Source organism: Papio anubis, chromosome 9 (assembly GCF_008728515.1).
Source record: "Papio anubis isolate 15944 chromosome 9, Panubis1.0, whole genome shotgun sequence".
Lineage (NCBI taxonomy): Eukaryota > Metazoa > Chordata > Mammalia > Primates > Cercopithecidae > Papio > Papio anubis.
The window spans coordinates 89,170,041-89,192,471 of record NC_044984.1 but is presented as its reverse complement, the minus strand read 5'-3'; the positions used below and the strand labels follow the sequence as shown (position 1 = coordinate 89,192,471).

The 22,431-nt window shown below is 42.4% G+C and overlaps 1 protein-coding gene across 3 annotated transcripts in view; it reads left to right on the top strand.

Moving 5' to 3' along the window:
• Positions 1 to 22,431, top strand: part of TMCC3 (transmembrane and coiled-coil domain family 3) — a 310,576-nt gene that overhangs the window by 117,773 nt on the left and 170,372 nt on the right. The window lies entirely within an intron of this gene.

The window sequence follows — 22,431 nt, the reverse complement described above, 5'->3', positions numbered from 1 at the left end:
GTTCTAGCGTATGGTTACATCATAGCTTATTTAAACAATGTCCTATGGATGCACATTTAAGTTATTTCCAGTGTTTTATTATTACATTGACGCGATAAGCATCTTTTTACAGAGATCTTTTGGTGTGTTTTCTGGCATTCCTGTCAGCTGAAATACCGGAAGAGGAACATCTGGTTCAAGGAGTATGCACATTTTCAATACTGATAAATATTGCTGGATTGCCCCCTAGAGAAACTGTACTTACACTCCTACTGGCAAATCATTCAGCCTCAAGGTCTCAGCTTGAGTGTCACCTTCTCAGGGAAACCTGCCTTGTCACCTTTATCCCCAGGCAGTATGGAATGCCCTTCCTTTCTTCTAAAGGAAGAATACTCCCCCCAAAACACTCTGATGTCCTTGAATTTTGGTACTCATCCCACGATTTGAGTATTTGTTATATAATCTGTTTCCACCACTGGACTTTGAGTTCTTTGTTTCTCCTTTTATATTTTTTTGTTCCTGGTTTTAAAAGTAATACATGTTCACTGTATATAATTCCAGCGTCGTGAAACTACCTTACGTTAGGGAAGTGTCTATTTTGGACAGTCACCCTGTGTCACCCTGTGCACCCCTCTCTCATGACCACTTCCAGCATGGACCATAAAAAACACATCCATACATCTCTCTCACCCACAGGCCTGCGTTCCTGGAGGGAAGGGCTCATGTCTTTTTGTTTTTCTATTTCTATTTCATTTTTTAAGAGATAGGGTCTCACTGTAACCCAGGCTAGAGTGCAGTGGTGCAGTCACGGTTCACTGCAGCCTCCAACTTTGGGGCTCCAGTGATCCTCCCGTCTCAGCCTCCTGTGCAGCCAGGACTACAGGTATGCACCACTATGCGCAGCTAAATTTAAAAAAAATTTTTTTTAGAGATGGAGTCTTGCTCTGTTGCCCAGGCTGGTCTTGAATTCCTGGGCTCAAGCCATCCTTCCACCTTGGCCTCCCAAAGTGGGATTACAGGTGTGAGCCACTGTGCCCGGCCTATGTCTTTTTCTTTTTGTGCCCTAGCACTTAACATGGTAGCTGGTACATTGGACATGCTCAGTAAATGTCACCTCAATGAATGGGGAATAAGCCTCTCCTTAGAAAACGTGGTAAGCTACATAAGCACCTGTAATAGGTACTCACATGATTTATGGATTATTTTTGCTTAGCTTTCTTTAAAAAGAGGTGGCTTTGCACAGCCTCCCACACTGCCCTCAACAGAAACTCTAAAGCTGATGAAATTCGCCCTCTTCTAAATGATTTGGTTCCATAGCCATTAGGAACTATTTAGTTCCTCTAACAAAGCAAATGCAGGAGCCTGGAAAGCAGTTATTAGCTGAGGTAGATTGGTTTACCGATGTGATTTGTTGCTATGCGTGTTTATTATCCACTGGTTCTGTGCTCATGAAGTCAATATCCCCTGCATTTGCTGAGCCAGGCAATCTGGTGAAATAAGTGAAGCCAGGCACCGTTCAACTCCCGAATCTAGCAACAGCCATAATAATAGCTACCATATATTGAGTGCCTACCATGTATTAGATGCTTTACATGTCATTTAATCCTCATAAAAACCCTGTGAAGAAAATATTGTTTTTCTCTAGGTTGCAGATGATATTCAGCCAAGTTACAGCGAAGTAAACTTTCCAAGGTTACACAGCTATTAAGTGGTAGTGTCTGGCTTTGAATCCACGTCTTTTTGGCTAAAAACCATCTTTTTTATTTTATCATATTTACTCCCTTTTATTGTATTTTAAAAATTTTGTATTTCCATAGGTTATTGGGGAATAGGTGGTTTTTTGGTTACATGAGTAAGTTCTTTAGTGGTGATTAATGAGATGTTGGTGCACCCATCACCCAAGCAGTATATACTGCACCCAATTTGTAGTCTTTTATCCCTCACCCCCTTCCCTCCCTTTCCTCCTGAGTCTACAAAGTGCATTTTATCTTTATTATGCCTTTGCATCCTCATAGCTTAGCTCCCACTTACGAGTGAGAACATCTGATATTCGATTTTCCATTCCTTAGTTATTTCACTTAGAATCATAGTCTCCAATCCCATCCAGGTTGCTGGAAATGCCATTCATTCCTTCCTTTTTATGGCTGAGTAGTATTCCATTGTGTACTCCCTTTTAAATCTTCCTTTCTTATCCTTTAACCTGCCGAATGGGCCTTCTATTATGGAACAGGAAAAGTGGATCATTTGATGGGAAGTCTAGAGTCCTTCCTCTTGTTCATCGAGAAAACACTATTCAAATCTCCAAGAAAACATCTCATCTTCATTTAACTTTGTTTTATTCTCCTTCTAAAATCATAGATCTCTAGAGATAAAGAGATCAAATTTTACCAGTTCACGTTCTCCTGGAGGGGGAGCAGGAGAACCAATGACAGTATTACCTATTAAATATTTTCATTATCATCACAGTAGAAAGGCTTCCAGATTTCACTGCACGAATGAAAAATCTGGAGTTGCTTTGGATTTATAAGGGTGCAGAGCTAGAGTCTAATAGAACTAAACGTAATAGGCAAATTATAATTTAGAATTAGAAACAGAAGGGTAGTCTGGTTCATGGACCACATGATGACACCTATATCATAGATTGCCCTAAAGCCATCCTGTGACCTGGAGGCTAAAGAGATCTGGTAGTTTCCTTTTTTTTATTATGTTCATTCTGTTCCAGGTGGTCAAACATTTCTTTTGTTTTTACTGACCTATAGAAAAGGAAATGTGTGTCCACAATTTTGCCTACCCCAAGTTTTGGAGGACATTCTTTGCTGATTACACCTTATATTATATAATGCCTCCAGTGCGACTCGGGGTTAGCACTTTGCAATGAGACATGTTAATGTGTCTTCAGTAAGACATATTCATATTAGATGGGGATAAGTAAAGATTATAATAACTTCATGTCATTTCAGGTGAAATTTTCGCTTCCAAATGATTTGCACGCACTTAGGAAAAAAATTTCTGTTTTCAGAACATTTTGGATTTCAGAATTGCGGATAAAGGATTGTGGAGCCATAATTTTCTCCTGTTTTGCACTGGCAGTAGTTTAACTTGTGGATGATCAAAAAAATATGTTTGACAGAGGACCCTTATCACCTCTTTTGTTTAAAAAACAAAATAAACTTTGTTTTCACCAAAATGCCTGCCTCCCCGACATGTAGGGGCTGCTGTGGCACCATTCCTATGTGTGTCCCCTTGGTTGCTTCGTTCCAAGCTTGGCAGTTCTCAGGGTGGGGAGTTCTCTTTGCTCTCCCTTACCTGCATCCCAACCAGTCCCTTCAGCTGCATCCCGTTTCTCCTCTTCTAAGGGATCTGGAGGGTTGCTGGCTTCCATCATCATCTGTGTGGGGACCGTCACAGCTCACACTGCTCAGCAGGCAGCTTTTCTGGACACCACACACTCCCCAAGCCTTTGTTTCTTGATTTTGGGAGTGTTCGCCATGGAAACCATTTTAGCTCATCTTATCCCATCCCCAGGTGGTCTCCGAGGCTTTGCTCACACAGTGCCACGATGAAAAATGCAGCCTGGCTCACCGGTTTGCTTTTCACGTTTTCATCGCTTATTTGACTCGTGGCACAATCCCACGGAATCTTCTGCAGAGGGTGGCGTTGTGCCATTCCCTCTGACCCGAGTGTTGGCTCTCACTCTGCTCAGTGTGAGACACACCTTTCACACCCACAGTGATGCCTCACTGCATCCAAAGCCATTCTGAGATTAGGACAGTCTCAGGCCAGATGGTTTGACCAACTCCAATTCCTGCTCCCACTGTGGCTCCTTTAGGCTTCTTATGTTCCATTTAGCTGTTGTTTCTCCAGTATATGAAGTACATCAAGCAGTGAGTATCTTCAGCAACTGTCTATACCAGTAAGTGTCTGGCTGGTGGTGGTGGTGGCTGTAGTTTGGTAGTACTACCAGCTTCTCCCAGCACCTGGCTTATCAGAGTGCAGGATTCATGCCATGTGGCTCTTACTTGGGCCAAGAGTCTTCAGTCAGCCCAGTGCCTTAAGTTGCCAAGGAAACTGTCTAGTAAGACCTCCAGATTTACAACTCATTCCTAGGCTACAAGGTTTTCTCCAGAATTTTTGCTGACACAGTTTACTCGCATAACCTGCCAGCCCTGTGGGGTGTATAAATCTTTGAGCTTCTCTGCAGAATTCACTGCAAGGCCTAGAAGAGGGGTCAAAAGAAGTTTGGCTTCAGGGGCTTCATGAACTTGGAAATAGTATGCACTATGTTGTGTGGATTATGTATGGGCATTTTTTTTAGGGGAAGAGGCTTGCACTGGGTGCTCAGCGGCATATTCTAAAACAGCGTAGCCTTGGGAAATCTGTTTAGTCTTCTGAGCCTGTGGAAAGCGAGGATAATACTAGATTCTATCCTATTCATTTGTAATGAGGATAAAGTGAGAAGTGCATATAAACTGTCTAGTACAGTGTCCATAAGTATTCATAAATGTTAGCTATAATTTGTTTGACTCTGTGAGCCTCAAAGGGTTAAGATGATGTGACTGCCTTTCGTTCCTTAGGATTAGGTGGCAGATATATAATTTGTAATAATTATCTTTATGCCGTACAGAAAATCTTCACCGTGCTGCCTGGTGTGATCTCCTTAGCATCCTTGTTGGTGGGTGGGAAAGAGTGCATGACTATCCTCTTTTACACATGAGGAAACTGAGGCTCACCATGATCACCTACCTAATAAGGCTCCAAAAAATAGGTCCTGCTCACAATCTGGTGGAGCAAACAGATCCTAAGACAAGCAATTGTTTACTGTGATAAGCACCTTCATCCTTGAAGTACAGGATGTTAAAGCATCTACAAGGGTCGGGGCGGGCTTCCTGGGGTGACACTTAATCTGATTCCTGAAATGTAGGTAGGAATAGGTCAGGCAAACGAGTGGACTTTGAGAGAGTGTTGCATGTAGAAGGAACAGCATGTGCTGATGCCTTGAGGGAGGGAGCGCTCAGAGCTCAGGTATCTCACAGCAAGACGGAGTGGGAGATGAGGCCAAGGGGAAGTTTCTTTTAACCACTGAAAAAATGAGATGAATGTGCAAAGAAAAAGGAAAGGAAGGCCGGGCGTGGTGGCTCATGCCTGTAAACCCAGCACTTTGGGAGGCCTAGACAGGTGGATCACCTGAGTTCAGGAGTTCAAGAGCAGCCTGGCCAACATGGTGAAACTCCATCTCTACTAAAAATACAAAAATTAGCCAGGTGTGGTGGTGGGCACCTGTAATCCCAGCTACTCGGGAGGCTGAGGCAGGAGAATCACTTGAACCTGGGAGGCGGAGGTTATGGTGAGCCGAGATCGTGCCATTGCATTCCAGCCTGGGTGGCAGAGCAAGACTCCGTCTCAAAAAAGGAAGAAAAAGGAAAGGAATAGAACAGACAAGTAACTTAGGCTGTGTTGGCACACCTGCAAACATGCAGCCATTTAAAATAATTCTGAGGAAGACTAACAACACGGCCTGTGTTTGCTGTGTTAAGTGAGGAAGGGTGTTTATAAAACTGCCCGTGTATCAAGATTGCAGCTGTGTAAAAACTAATCCTCAAATGACGGAGACTTACATGGAAGAAGGAAAGTAGCTGTTGTGTTAAGGTGATAGATTTTAAAATGTATTTTAATGTCTTATTTTGTAAGTTTCATTTTAGTTGCTTGTGGTTTACAGTGTGTTACCTGGGAGATCAGGATCCAGTGTTCAGCTGAGCCCCCAGCCCCTTCAGTTCTGATTCACGCATTTGATTCATTAATTCCTTAGTTCATTTCAGGCTTGCCCTGTTCCAGGCACCGTGCTTGAGCCAGCAAGGATCAGGAAAGGAAAAAGTTCCTTTCCTTTTTCTTTGCACATTGCTGTCATCTTTCAGAGAGACCAGCTGCTCTGACTCTCCTGAGACCCATCCCTCCATGGCTACATAAAAACATTTGCTCCGTCACTTGTTCTCAGAGATACCTCTAATTAATACTTTCCTTTTGTTCATGTGAGGAGAAGGAACAGGCAGTACCAGTTGGTGAACATGGCACCTTCCAGGATCTAGGAGTAAGCAAGGAAATTAAGTAACCCGAGGAGTGACAACCAAAACAACTGGGTGTCAGGCAGACATGTCCGTTTGACCTGGCTTATTACTGTTTAGCGTCTAGTGCTTTTGCAGAATTGCCTGGTGTCTTCTAAGCTTTCCACAGGGATCAAAGGCTTTGTTTGCTCCGAATGTTTTCTTAAGCAGTTAGTTAGAAATCTTCCTTTTTGTGCAGGTCAATGAGAAGAAAGCAGCAAGCCACCATTAGACTGGGCATCAACAAGAAACCTTGACCCGTTGGTGCTCTTAGCATGTGTACTGTGCAATTCCAGGGCTCTGAAGGCAGTCTCAGCACACAGGAACAGTTAAACATTTTGTCAACATGTCTGATTTTTGCTTTAAAATGCTCCAATACACATACACAGTGTAAGAGAAGAGATGAAATAAGAAAGGTAATGGATACATTAGTTCATTGTACCATTCCCTTTACCTTGTTTGTTTGAAAATCTTTATAAGGAAAAAAAATTAAAATATTTAAAAGACTGATAAGAACAAATACCAGAAATAAGTATGAAGAGCCCCGCATGAGTAAGAACAAATACCAGAAATAAGTGTGAAGAGCCCCGCATGACAGTAACCCCTCTCATCCCTTTGGAGACAGCCAGCCCCAGATGCTGGGCCCTCCCTCCCCTGGACCCTCCACTTCAGTGGAGTGGGAGTTGATGAGCCAGCAAAGGAGAGGTGGCAGCTGCCCAGAGACACCGGACTCTCTGCTGCTCTGTGAGGTGTGATTTTAGGAGCTGCAGACTTCCCAAACCTCCAGAGCAGTTAGTTCATCTTTTGCTTTCCATGATCATCTCTGAGTGTGTGTTTGGTGAGAGGTTAGGAAGTTGTCAGTCTGTGCATTCAGTACGGACCGAGCACTGTTCTAGATGCTGAGGAGACAGCAGTGAGGAGTCTGCTTAGGCTGAGGGTACATTCTGCTGGGGGAGCCTGACAATCAGCATGGACCCTTGTCAGTGAGCAAGACCATTTCAGTGCCGTGAAGAAAATCACATAGGATGATACGAAGGTCAGGGAAGATGTGAGAGCCACTTCAGGTCGGGTGATTGGAGGAAACCCCTCTGAAGAGGCACTATTTGGGGTGATTCACAAAGGATGAGAAAGACGTAGCTGTTGTGCCTAAGGGGACAACTTTCCAAACAGAACCGCAGAGCCAGGAAGCAACCTTGGCAAGGCGGAAAATCAGAATGCAAGTGCCTGAAAGGTGAGTGTGTGGACCCTGATTCTGGTGGCTTTCTTCCTTTTCTTTACTCCCTTCTCTCCTTATTCATTTTAAATTTTGTTTCTTCCCAGAAATCTCCCATCTCTCTGGGTTCCGTTTCTCAGTCATTTGTAGCTCCCCTCCCAGCACTCACAGATGATGTATGTTGACTTTTGGTTGAGGAGCCCTATATGGCTAAAATGAGACCAGGCTCACAATAATGGGAAGATTTGTACAAATTAAAGTTGTAACACTGCCAAACAGTGCTTTCTGTGCTTTGGAAATGAATCTGAAGTCAGCCGAAAGCCCGTTAAAACCCACATCCAAATCTTCTACTATGTTTCACAAGTTGGATCAGAGATGTTTAGTTATAAAAGGAAACTTAGAAATTATGTAGTAGTGAGGTATTGGTTTTGGCTCATCCGATTGTTAATTTTTTTAAAATGGCATCGCTTGTATGAGGGAGAGAACGAGAAGAGTACAAGTTGATATTGGCCTTAAAAAATATACGTGCTTCTTGATCAAGAAATTCCATCTCTAGGAGTTTATTCTAAGAAAACAATCATGGAAATTGCAAAGATTTATCTACAAAAATCTTCGACCAGTGTATATCATAGTTAAATGGAAAGTGATCTAAAAGTTGAACAATAGAAAACTGGTTAAATGAATTGTGGTACATCACTTTGATAGAGTACTCTGTATCCATTTAAATTGATATTGTAAATGTAATGGCCTGGAAAGCTGTTTATGTTACATTTTATGTCAGGAATACATTTGGCTACAGCTAGTGAAAAAAAAATTATTTCCATTGGGCTGATATAAATAGGGATTTATTTTTCTCACAAAACAGGAAGACCAACGTAGGCAGCTTCTGGGGTTGGCTCAGTTGGTTCAGCAACATCAGCACCAACATCTCTGCTATTCCCATGAACTTTCTAATGCTTGACACCCCGTGGTCAAGAGAGGCCTGCTGCAGCTACAGGTGTCCAGTTCGCTACCAAAGTAGAGAGGGAGTAGGGGGTGGCAACTACGGCTTCTCTACCTTTACTCAGGAAAGCAAAACTGTTTTGAGAGTTCCCTAGCTGACACGTCTTTGTATCTTATCAGCTAAAACTATGTCACATGGTCACAGCTGGTTGCAAAGGATGTTAATAAAGTGAGTATATAGCTTTTCACATCTGTAGAGTATAGGCAGGCAAGGGAGATGAGGGTTGGAAATGAGCATTGGGTCAGCTGACTCACAGGGTCTGCTCTCCAATGTTACGTGAAGAATGTAGTTTGTGATCCCATTGAAGTGTATAAAGTAAAACGGGTAATCACATGAATTTTTAAAAACTGGAAGGAAATGGCCAAGCGCGGTGGCTCACGCCTGTAATCCCAGCACTTTGGGAGGCTGAAGCAGGCGGATCACGAGGTCGGGAGATCAAGACCATGCTGCCTAACACAGTGAAACCCTGTCTCTACTAAAAATACCAAAAAAATTAGCCAGGCGTGGTGGCGGGTGCCTGTAGTCCCATCTACTCGGGAGGCTGAGGCAGGAGAATGACGTGAACTTGCAGTGAGCCAAGATGGTGCCACTGCACTCCAGCCTGGGTGACAGAGCGAGAATCCGTGTCAAAAAAAAAATAAAAGTAATAAATAAATAAATAAATAAAACTAGAAGGAAATACTCCAAAATTTTATTTCTGGTTATTCATTTTCTTGTTTCATATTTTCAATGTTTTATATAATGCAGAGTTAAAATGACTCTCTAACTCCCTATCAACCACCTTAAAAGCCCTGAAGCTCTGGGTGATGGGATCATTAGTGAGATTATAGGATTATCTCTCCTTTATTTAAAAAAAATTCTATAGAGTGAGCTATCTTTGTTTTTTGTTGCTATAATAGAATACCACAGACTGGGTAATTTATAAGGAAATAATGAAGTATATTTAGCTCACCGTTTTGCAGGCTGGGAAGTCCAAGAGCATGGCACTGGCATCTGGTGAGGGCCTTCCTGCTGTGTCATAACATGGAAGAGGGCAAGAGCAGGACAGCCAGAGAGAGCCCACATTGGTAACACATTCACTCACAGTAACCCACTCTCTCGATAGCAACATTAATTCATTCTTGAAGTCAGAGCTGCCATTAATCCATTCACCAGGGCAGGGGGATTAAGTGGCCAATACATGGCAAAAGGAACTTTTGAGGGACACATTCAAACCGTAGCACGAGCACATGTCACTTTGATTTTAAGAAACAATGAAAGATGGTTTTATTAAATGTTACCTCAAGACATACAAAAAGACATTTAAAATTTTTGTTTTGCTTACCTCTATATTTCACACATAATTGAGAATCAAGTGACAAGGAACTTGTCCCAAGTCCCATATCCAGTGAGAGGCAGAGCTTGGCCAGGCCCCAGGTGTCCCAGTTCCCAGTAAAGGGATTCCTGCTATACTTTTTCTTTTTTCTTTCTTTCTTTCTTTTTTTTTTTTTTTAAATATCATTTCTTTACTTTGGGACCTATTCCAAATTGAGCATGGCCGTTTAAATCCTCCTAACCAACCACGTCCTAACTTCCTCCTCTTCCTTCTGTGTTGTGCTTGGCGTTCCCTGACAGATGATAAATGTCTTCTCCCATTCAAACTGTTGACCTCTAAGGTATGTTGGCTGTGAAAGCTGTCAGAATCAAAATGGAGTCATTTATGTCAAAACTCTGAAAAATGGAGCCAGGGAAGGCCATGAATGAAGGGTTCTCATGCATGAGAACTGTCACAAAAGACTGCAGAAACACAACCTTGCACAAAGGCCCTTGCAACTTGACACATACAAAAAATACTTCTGTGCGGACATCTGCCCAGCAACCTCCCGTCTAACCTTGGACTGATGTCACTTTTGTTAATGATCCTGGTAGCCAAGGATAATTGTCTCAAAAAAATTATGGAATCTTCCTCATTTTTCCTTTAAAAATCCTTGTCTTCCTTTGACCTCCCTGAATATATCCATGCATATTCCCATTGCAGTATAACTCCCAAATAAGTATTATTTGAGTCTCCCTCTTTGTCTGTTATTTAGGTTGACACTTCACTGGATGCTCAGTCAGTCACTTGTCAATTGATTATTGAACATTTATTGTCAGACATTGTTTTAGGTACTAGGAATATAATGGTGGACAAGACATCGTCCTTCACTTGAAAAAGTTTGCATAGGCTCAGGAGGCTGAGGAGTAAACAAGCAGTTATAACGCAGAGGGGTTCCTGCTGTGATGAGCAGGCTTGGGAACATAGAAGGGGTACGAATCTGGCCTTTGGGGGTGGGGTCTTGGGATGGGTATGTTTCTAGGAAGGTCTCCATAAAGAAGTAATTCCAAGCAGAGATAGAAAAAGGAGAAAGGTGCTAACTAGGAAGAGGAGTGCAAAAAGACAAGGCAGGGAAGCTTTCCAGGCACAAGAAAACAATTGCGACCTTTCCCAAAGCATATCTGAAGGTGTGTGGTGCTAATATTTTTCCTGGAAAATAGGCATTATGGTTAAATAAAGTTAGGAAAGCTTAATAGGGTTTTTGCATGTCCTAGACTTTCTTCAGCTCTTTTTTCTGCATATTATATTACCAGACTGCCTTTCTCTTGAGCTCTTGGGCCTCGTGATGTTCTGTTCATCTCCAGAATGTCACTAAATTGTGTGACATAGACAAATTCAATTGTTTTTCAAGTTTTTAATTGAAACATATTATTAGCCCTCCTTTTCCTCACTATTACTTTTTATCACATTTTGGAGCAGATTTTAAGTTTGCAGTATGAGAAGGTGTAATTCTGAAGATGTTTTCTAGAAACTGACTCTCAGTGTTACCTTTGTTTGGTTAATTGTAGCAGGAATGCTGTGAAGAAATGCAGTGGGAAGGATAAAAAGGTAAATCGGTTTAAAAATCTTCAGTAAATATGAATTTGATATAGTTTTTAGTAATCCTGGAGATTCTTTTTAACCCATCTGCAAGGTTGTAGAGTATAGTTGGTGAGTGGAGAGTTGGCTTAATGCAATATAAGGGCGGCATACAAACAGGTTTGAAGTTGCTTGCTAAGAGAATCCGGGAAAATAAGAGAGGGCTGCATCTCTTTAAGTTTGTTCCACCTGAGCGAGCCTGTCATGCTCATGTTCAGTGGAGTCATTAGCAGTGCCTGAAAGAAGAGAAGCAGGAGTGCCAGGAACTGCCTGGCTCCTGCTCACCCTGGATTTGCCAGGATTCCTGCCTTCTGCCTTCCCTGCGGGTCAGCCCCGTTCAGTTCCATTGCCATATGCACTGAGTAACTTTTCATTTTCTGCAGCCTCCTCATTGCCTTTCTCAGGCAGCTCTTCATACCTTATGCTGGCTTTTCTCTCCTTATTTTTAAAGCTTTCTCTGGGTGGAAAAAGCAGGATATTTGGAGTCAGTCTGGGTTTGAATCCCAGCTTACCAGCTAGAAAATTTTACTTGAAAATGGGGATCATTCACAAGTCTATAAATTATTGTGTGATGAAGTCTTGTTTCCTGTGAAGCTGTTTATTTTCTACCATTAACAAAGGATGTTGTTTAGTCTTGGTGCATCTAGGAGGACAAAATTGGGAGTCTTGGGGATAAAGTTCAAAGAATTTAAATCTAAAGTTCAATTGGGGCTGTGTTTGTTTTTTTTAAAGTATGGCTGGAAATTAGCCTCTTTGAGGTTTTTTCCAGATTTATTTTCATGAATAAATTAAATTTCAAATTGTCAGTATTCAAGAAAACATGACAATGTTGTTGTTTAATAATAATAAAAATAAAATGACTCCAAAAAATGGGGATCACTAAAAACCTTGTCCTAAGACTATTGAGTTTGAGATATTATAAGTGCAAAATGGTGTATCTGTAGCTGCTTTAAGCCTTCATTAGCTCCCCTTTGCCCATGGAATAAAATCAAAGCCCTCTTAGATTAAAACTCAGGGTCCTCAGTCCCTCCCCTTGTCTTCCTTCCCACCCCATTACCTCCTGCCCAATACCCTGGCTCCAGGCCGCCTCTCACCTCCCTGCATCTGCTTTACACTGGCCCTTTGCTCAGCTAAAGGGTTGTTCATTGTTTAAGGTTCAGCTCAGTGAAAGAAGCCAGGACAAAAGTGTACATCAGAAGATTCTGTTTTTATGAAGTCCAAGAACACACAACACTAACCTGTCATGAAAGAATTCAGAAATTGGAGAGGCGGGAGGGATTGACAAGAAAGGGATATGCTAGAACTTTCTGGGGGTGAAGGAAGTGTTTTAAACCTTGTTTTTGATGGTGGCTACACAAACGTATGCAGTTGTTGAAACTTATGAAACTGAATACTTAACATCTGTGCATTTTGTTGTATATTAATAATACCTTTCAAAAAATAAGTCATGTACATAATCTTATCCAGAAAGCTTTTCCAGGCTAAATTTAGCCTTTCTTTTTGTCCCCAGGTCCCTGCACTCGTTTCTGTCCTTACACTTAGCACGCTGTATCATAAGTGTCTCCTTTTTATGGGTTCTGTGCTCTTTTAGTCTGTAGGTTCCTGTAAGGATCCAGACACTTGCTACCTGTGGAACCTTGGATGCTGCTCAACCTTATCCTGTCTGTGCCTGAGTTTCCTAATCTATAAATGGGAAAATAATAGTGTTTCCTACACGGGGTTGTTGTGATGATGAAATGAGGATATGTATGCAAGGAGCCAGCATGTAGTAGGCACTCAGTAATTATTAATCCTGTAATGGGGCAGAAAATGTATTCACATTATACTTATGTGCAAAGAAAGGCTAGCTTATATTTCTATAGCTAACCCAATCCTCATTTGAGCCTCTCTTTTCTCCTAAGCAGGATAGCAGAGGAAAACCAAGTTTTATTCCAGTCTGATAACTTTGTCTCATCCAACAATTTAAATACCTAATAAATTATTTTAGTAAGTATTGATGAGAACAAAATGCATATCACTCATTTTCTTCAGGCTCACTAAGAGCTTTCTGCAGTACATTGATTTAGTAGGTAATGCACAGTTTGAACCATTTCTGATTCCAGAAAACAAACGTGAAGAAACCCTACAGTCTCTTGGCAGTTTGCAAATAGGTCATTAGTGTCAACCATTATTATGCAGGAAAAAAAAGTGAGCAGACCTTTTGACCTGAGTGTGGAAAAGAAGATCTTTCCCCTGATGTTCAGTATGAAGAAGGCCCACCCAAGAGCTGGGGGTCTCAAGCACGAAGAGGATTAATCATTTAGCACCTTCCACTGTGACTCGACTACGCTGCCTATTCCAGTGGACTCCAAACAAGTGTGCAGATCGATAATTCATGCTGGCAATGACTTTGACCTCCCTGAGCCATGTCCCTGATTAGCCAAACATTTAGTCATGGCCATAGATAAAGAGTAATTAAACACTAAGGTCTTCTCTCCAGCCATCTCTGCACCCAACCATAGATAGATATATCCTGGCCTCTGGCTGAGTGTCCTTAGGTTGAATCCTTCTCCTTTAGCTTCACCCTACTGCATTGATTATTTCCTGTTCTGATTGCCAATCTGCCGTGAAGTGTTCAAACCATGTCTGTGGGCACAGGAAGGTTGCCTGGTGTGGGCTGAGAGTTGTGGTCGTGGCCCTCCGCCTATCCAGATGCATTCAGATTCTGTACCAGCCTCCGAGGAGTGTGTGGGTGTCAGATAGGCCTGGTATCTTATGTGCCGTAGGCTTGGACAGATCTCTGAACCTTCCTGAACCTCGGCTCCCTGGGCCTCCAAACCCAGACCAATAGTTTCTGCCCTGCCTGCCTCACGGGGGAGGAAGTGACAATACTTGGTAAATGTTTACAGTTGAAAACACATTTAAATGTAAATTGTTTTTGAAAGGGCAGATACTGTGTGATCTCACTCATATAAGGTACCTGAGAGGAGTAAAATTCCCAGAGACAAAAAGGAGAGTGGTGATTGCCAGGGCTTGAGGAGACGGGATAGAGAGTTGTTGTTTAATGGGTCCAGAATTTCAGTTTGGGATGATGGTTGTATATCGGTGTAATGCCACTGAACTGTACACTTAAAAATGGTTCACATGGGCCGGGCGTGGTGGCTCAAGCCTGTAATCCCAGCACTTTGGGAGGCCGAGACGGGCGGATCACAGGGTCAGGAGATCGAGACCATCCTGGCTAACACGGGGAAACCCCGTCTCTACTGAAAAATACAAAAAACTAGCCGGGCGAGGTGGTGGGCGCCTGTAGTCCCAGCTACTTGGGAGGCTGAGGCAGGAGAATGGCATAAACCTGGGAGGCGGAGCTTGCAGTGAGCTGAGATCCGGCCACTGCACTCCAGCCTGGGCGGCAGAGCGGGACTCTGTCTCAAAAAAAAAAAAAAAAAAAGGTTCACATGGGCTGGGCACGGTGGCTCACACCTGTAATCCCAACACTTTGGGAGGCTGAGGTGGGCAGATAACGAGATCAGGAGTTCAAGACCAGCCTGGTTAAGATGGTGAAACCCTGTCTCTACTAAAAATACAAAAATGAGCTGGGTGCGGTGGCAAGCACCTGTAATCCCAGTTACTCAGGACAGGAGAATCGCTTGAACCTGGGTGGCAGAGGTTGCAGTGAAACGAAATCGCACCGTTGCCCTCCAGCCTGGGCAACAGAGTGAGACTCCGTCTCAAAAAAAAGGTTCATATAAGCTGGATGCAGTGGCATACACCTATAGTCCCAGCTACTCTGGAGGCTAGGGCAAGAGAATTGCTTATGCCTGGGAGTTCACGGCAACATAGGGAGACCCATCCCTTTTAAAAAATGGTTTAAATTGTGATGTATATTTTTCTATAATTTTTTAAAAATGTTAATCGTCTTAACGTTCCCATACCTGCAAGTTGTCACAAGCTAACCCTGAATAGCGCCTTCCTGCCACTCCTGGGCCTTAGACTAGGACCCCAAACCCCCTTCTCAGTCTCCCATGGTTTTCGCTCCTCTGAATGCGCTGGTTGAATGGAGATGGTTTGAGCTGATTAAGTCTGTATGGAGCCCTGCCTTCGGCCTGGCACAGGACATACAAAGATCAATAGATGCAGTGCCTCAGGTCTGGTGTGGGATGCAGATCAGTCAACGGGGCATTTTGATACAGTGTGGGAGAGGCTGTGATGGGGTGGCCAGGTTCTATGGGAGGACAGGAAGGCTTCCTAGGGTCCTGAAAGGCATGTTGGAGTTAACCAGACCAGGAAACTGTCAGAGGCACAGCTGCCGCCTCCACTTCCCTAGTGCTCCATTTACTCTCCTGCTTCTCTGCTTTCTGGTGCTCTTCCTTTGGCTAGAGTGCACCCTTTCCTTTCTTTCCCCATAAAATCCACCTCGTCCTTAAAGTGCCAGCTCAGGTGCTGCCTCCTGTCTGGAGGCATTCCCTCCGCCCAGCTGGAATGACTCTCCCCTGCTCCTGAGCTCCCACAGCCCCATCTTATGTCCCCATTCAGCACGTTTCATTCTGTCAGCTAATACAGCTCTTTATATTTCTGTCTCTCTCGTTGGATGTATTTTGGGACTTTTATAGTTCCAAGTAAGAAAAAACAACTGGAACCAGCCGCAGCAGAAAAGAGTCATTTATCAGAATACAGGGTGTCTTCCCTGGACCAAGATTGTTCCTGGCTGTCCCTGCTCATCTTTCCCCTTTCTCTGTCTGCTTCCAATCCAGGTGGCAGGAGCAGGTGACATTCCACATATTCTAGGTCTGGCCCACCTTTGCCTTTTAAGAGCTCAGCCTAGGGAAGGTTTCTATGCTACTTGGGTCAATGATCACCCCTTGACCAATTAACTATGGCCAGGGAAGCAGGATCACATGTACACACGGTGGGGGGCAAAGCCCACGTGCCTTGGGGAAGAGAATCCCTTAGGTCAGCACGAACTGAATTCTGTAGCATTGAGCACTGCAGGCTACTTAGCCCTTACAGCCCTCTCCCCTGGCCTTCCCACCCTGCTCCCACTCCACCTCCCCTATGGTTTTCCTCTCTGGCTATTTCTTCATTTTCTTTCTCTCTCTTTCTTTCTTTCTTTTTCTTTTCTCTCTCTCTCTCTCTCTCGCTGTCTGTCTCTCCCCTTTTCTTTCTTTTCTTTTCTTCTTTTTTTCTTTTCTTTTTAGAAGCAGGGTCTGGCTATGCTGCCCAGGCTGGAGTGCAGTAGTTATTCACAGGTGTGGTCACGACAGCCTTGAGCTCTTGGACTGAAGAGATCCTCCTGTGTCAGCCTCCCAAGTAGCAGGAACCATAGGCATGTGCCACAACACCTGGCTCCAGTTTTCTGTTTGTGGATGCTGCTGCCTTCATCCATCCCTGATATTAGTATTTTCTATAGTTTCACTTATGCATCTTCCCAATTTTTCATTTTCTTTAGATGATCTCATGAAGTCCCATGACTTCAATTGCTATTTGCATTCAAATTATAGTTACTGCTCAGATCAGAGTACGTGACCTATAGATTCTGTTGTCTGGTGATCATCTCCATGAGACGTCCCAAGTGCAAAATACTGAATGTGCCTTGTGTCTCTCACCCCTTCCTGACACTCCCATTCACCTGAGCCTCCTGCATTCCCCGCCTCTGTGGATGGCATCATCAGCCACCCCGTCACATCTGGGAGTCACTTTCACTCCTTCTCATTCTATACCTAAGAAAACCAGTCTGTCACCAGACCCTTTCCCCGTTACCTCCTAAACACCTCTGAAAGGTGCTGTGGCCTTAATTCAGGCCTGCATCATTCGTTACTGTCTTGTACTAGACTCCTGTGACACCTTGTAATTTGCTTCCCCATAGTGCAGCCCATTTAATCTTCCTATATAAAGAATCTGGTTATGTCAGTCCCTTGTTTAAAATCCTTTAGTGGCTCCTCATTGCTCCTGGGATAAAAGTCACACTTTGATGTGCAAAACTGGAGATATACAAAACTCTCCATTGCCCACCTGCCTGTCTTAATCTCTTGCTTCCTCTATAGCCTTTGTGACCCATTAGCAGTTTCTGAATGTGCCCTGCTGTCTAAGATTCCCTTTCATGCTTTCTTTTCTTTTTTAAAAAGTTAGACTTTATTACTTACAAATGAAGCCTTAATATAAGAGTACAAAAGTATAGACCACTTCTCAAATTATAAAGGGAAGAGATCATTATATTCAGGGGCAATATACTTATCTCTATGGTATCTGTTTAAAAAGCTGCAGCAGCAAAGACATAGAATCAGCCTAAATGCCAAGCAATGTTAGACCGGATAAAGAAAATGTGATGCGTATACACCATGGAATACTACACAGCCATAACAAAGAATGAGCTCATGTCCTTTGCAGTAACATGGATGGAGCTGGAGACCATTATTCTAAGCTAACTAACACAGGAACAGAAAACCAAACACTGCATGTTCTCACAAGTAGGAGCTAAACACTGAGTACATGTGGACACAAAGAAGGGAACAGCAGATGCCAGGTCTACTTGAGGGTGGAGGGTGGGAAGAGAGAGAGGATTGAAAAACTACCTATCAGGTACTATGCTTATTACCTGGGTGATTAAATAATCTATACACCAAACCCCAGTGACACACAAATACCTATGTAGCAAACCTGCACATGTACCCCTGAACCTAAAATAAAAGGTCAAAAAAGGGCCAGGTATGGTGGCTCATGCCTGTAATCCCAGGACTTTGGGAGGCCAAGGTAGGTGGATCACGAGGTCAGGAGTTTGAGACCAGCCTGGCCAACATGGTGAAACCCTGTCTCTACTAAAAATGCAAAAAGTGGCCAGGCACGTTGGTGGGCGCCTGTAATCCCAGCTACTTGGGAGGCTGAGACAGGAGAATAGCATGAACCCGGGAGGTGGCGGTTGTAGTGAGCCGAGATCGTGCCGCTGCACTCCAGCCTGGGCGACAGAGCGAGACTCCGTCTCAAAAAAAAAAAAGAAAAAAAAAGAAAAGAAACACTTATTTATATTGATAAATTTAGAGAGTTGCTTTTCAACTCAAATTTGAATTTGATATTAATAATTTTAAATTAAAATCTGCTATTTAAATATACTTGGACAGATACAGTTTTCAAGTTGATATGCTTTTGCTAAGATAAAGAATTGTCAAAGTAGATGCAAATATAAGAGAAAAGTGATTTATTGATAGTTCAGCTATGGAAACTTTTAAATATGTTTCAAACAATTTAGGTATGTGAAACTACTCTTATAAATGTAAGTTTTATGAAATCTAACATATCTCAACTATGTCTAATAAAAATTTAACTCTTGGAATAAGATGTTTTATAAGTACAAAACACACACTGAATTCTGAAGTCTTTGTAAGCCTTCAAAGAAATGGAAACTATCTCATTAGTAATTTTTCCGATACTTACATGTTGAAATGGTAATTTGGATATAATGAATTGTTTTTTATTAAATTCACTCAAGATATCATGTAAGTAACCACTGCTATTAAATTAAAACATTACTTTGTCCTGTAAACCTTGTACCTAATGCAGCAGGTAATCGTTATTACTTCAGTGTAAATTGTTCACCATAATTTTTCATCCATGCTGGCTGCCTGGTGAGATGTTCTTCTGTGGACCAATCACTGGTGCTTTGCTGTGTTAAGCAGCAAACTTTCATAAGGCAGCCAAAGATGAAAGTGAGCAAAAAGTGTAATTTTGTACCAGAGCGTGGAAATTTGAGGTTGCCAAAATTTTAAATAATGATTTTTAAAACTTATCCAGTTCGCAAAAGTACTTAAACAGGCTGAGTGTGGTAGATCATGCCTGTAATCCCAGCACTTTGGGAGGCCAAGGCGGGTGGATTGCTTGAGCCCAGGATTTCAAGACCAGCCTGGGCAACACAGCAAGACCTCATCTCTATAAAAACTACAAAAATTAGCTGGGCGTGGTAGCATGCACCTATAGTTCCTGCTACTAGGGAGGCTGAGGAGGGAGGATCTTTTGAGCCTGGGAGGCGGAGGTTGCAGTGAGCTGAGATTGTACCACTGCACTATTATTGTTAATAATAGTAATTATTATTATTATTTAAAATGTACTTTGAAGGATATAATTTCCTAAAAGTTAACATGAGGATCATTTTGCTTTAGCTTCTGCCATTAAGATGATTAGTTTGACTCGAGGAACAACACATAACAAATGAAAAAGATTATGCCATACCTCTCTGCTTTTGTTGATTTTAGGTGTCCAATGTATGTGTCTTCAAAGTAGTCTATCATATATTGTATTTCTTTTAGCAAAGGTTGCTAAGTAAAGTCATAGGAAAGCTAAGAAAAGGAATATTATGCTGCAAAACAAAATAAAATGAGAACTCTTAACTCAAAAAATTTAAAAAAAAAAAGAACAACTATACTTGAGTTCAAGAATAGTAATAACCCTGTATCAGATATACCAGGTACCTGTACACCTACTTCTTCCCCAAACCAAAAAAGTCCTGAAGGGGCCGACGATGTCATTAAACATGCCAAAGAGATAGTCACACGTTAGATCTGTATTCCATATTGAAATCTCCTGAATGTAAGGTGGGAGCTGGAGGGAGCGTCACTGTCTACACAGTTGGCAGAGCACTGCCCTTCCTGTCTTCTACTAGGCTTTGCCTAGATGCCTGAAATGGGACTTGCCCTGGGGCTAGGAAAGGACATGTGGGTGCCCACCATGGGAACAAATGCAGGACTCTGTTGATGAGGAAGAATATGGAGGGTGTATGTTGAGTAAACAAGCACCAGCTTCTACCACAGCCCTGATTTGGTGTTCTACAATGATCAATATTTTACACTGCTTCACCATGGATGGGCTACTTCCTGGTATCTGTGCCAAGTGTCTCACTGCACAGAATTCTCAGTCTCTATAGCTACGGTTGCCCAAGGTTCAAGCATTTTAAGTACAGCCTTCTGTCTTGCACTACCTTATTAGGAATGTTTGGTTGCAAATAACAGAAAAATCAAAGAATAGTGGTTTAGGCAAACAGGGGCATTTTTTTCTCATATGACACAAAATCTAGAGGTAGGCGGGGTTCTGGGCTTCATCAGGGCTACGTGGTGTGTTGGCTTTTGTCCCCATGGTGACAGCATGGTGGCTGCAGCTCATGTCTGCATGGAAGAGAAGAAGGGTAGGGAAAGGATTCCTCTCACCAACTCTGCCTCCTTTTATTAAGAAACTTGGCCAGGTACAGTGACTCCTGCCTGTAATCCCAACACTTTGGGAGGCCACGGCTGGTGGATCATGAGGTCAAGAGATTGAGACCATCCTGGCTAACATAGTCTCTACTAAACCCAGTCTCTACTAAAAATACAAAAACTAGCTGGGTATGGTGGCACGTGCCTGTAGTCCCAGCTATTTGGGAGGCTGAGGCAGGAGAACTGCTTGAACCCTGAAGGCAGAGATTGCAGTGAGCTGAGATGGCACCACTGCACTCCAGCCTGGTGACAGAGCGAGACTCTGTCACAGAAAAAAAAAAAAGAAACTCAAAACAGATTTTTATTTAGGTTTTATTCACCAGAACTATGATACAGGCCATCTGTGATTTCAAGAGAGGTCAGGAAAGAGTATATTTAGCAGGGCATCTTAGTAACCTGAACAAAATTGGGGTTATGCTAATGAGGAAGAAAGGAGCGAAGGAAGGTTAATGCACTCAGAGTTAATAGCGCCTCTCATATATTACATCAAATGTGTTTCTATCACCGTAGCTACTCATCCTATTTACTACTGCTGAAATCCTTTTAGTGTTGCCCTTTTAGCTTGCGAACTTCAAATATATTCTAATATTTTTGCAAAGTGCTTCCTGCAGAATGTAGTTTTAATTAGGCTAGCCCTGGCGTTAAACCGGCAAAAGGTATTGGTTGGATTGAGTGTTTTCTGAAAACCACTTAGTTTTTCACTATCAAGTGGTTTAATCAGACATTCATAATATATATGCAAATCTTATTAATATTCTGTTAATCATGGTGAGACTGGATGGTCCATGCTCGATATATGATTGTTAGAATGACTCAATATGTATATGAGGACTTTATAGTTTTAGTATTATTTATATGACTTTATTTATACATTTAGTATTTATTTTATGTCAGTAATTCTTCATAATCATTCAACTTTACGATAAGAATTTGTTGGGATCGAACAAGTCATAAACAGTGTAATTTTTGTTCCACTTCAGTTTCAATGACTAATTGGTTTAAACCTACAGCTCTGAATTCTCTTTGTTCCCCACGGATCATAAGACTCACACTGTAGTGTTACTTTCCACTACAACTGTATGATCTGAGAGGACGTGAACCACATCTGTCTTGTTTACCATCTGCTTCGCAGAGTTCCTGGCTCATAGTAGGTACACAGTAAACATGGGTTGAATAATTTAATTACCAAATGACTCCTAAGGATCAGTTACATTTCAGCAGCAGAAGCAGTCCTAACTGTCCTAGTAGTTCCTGTGTGCTAGTCAATGTTTTATTTAAGGGGAAAAATTAGACAACATAAGCTACTTGTTAGAATATGTCAGGCTGTATTTGGGTATTTAGGTTTTAACCTAAATATAGGTACAAACATATAGATGCTATATGTTTGTTCGTTGTTTTTCTCTGAAACATGTTTATGTTTTAGAGTCCAGAGACCAAGAAAGAAAATGACTTTGTGGTTCCAGTTCCTAAGTCTTAGGGAATCGCTATGATTGCCCAAACACGGGTCAGGAGCCTGCCCCTGCTGCAGTCTTCTGTGTCCAGGAGGCTGGGCCGTATGGTCATGTCGTGTTTGTAAACATCAAGCTGGGCTTGAAGCTATGCCTGGAAGAGGCAATTGAGGCAGACGGTTCCATAGGAACTGGCAAGGCCACCTCAGCAGTCTACCTGCGTAACTGCTTCGAGCCTACCGCACTATGCGTAACACATGCACACTCGCAGCGTCCTGTCATTTATTTAGAAATCATTGAACACCTGCTGTGGGTCATGCGTCCAGTGTTATACTCTGCTGCTTACTCTCTGAGTGTTCATTATAGTCTCTATGCCTTGGTTTCTTTATCTGAAAAATAAGCAAAGGCATAATACTTACTTTGTAGGACTGTTTTGAGGATTAAATGACATATAATATGTATGTAAACCTCAAGTAGTGCCTGGCATATAAATGTTAATGAAATGTCAGCTGTTACAAGTCCACAGTCCTTTTTCACAAATCTAAT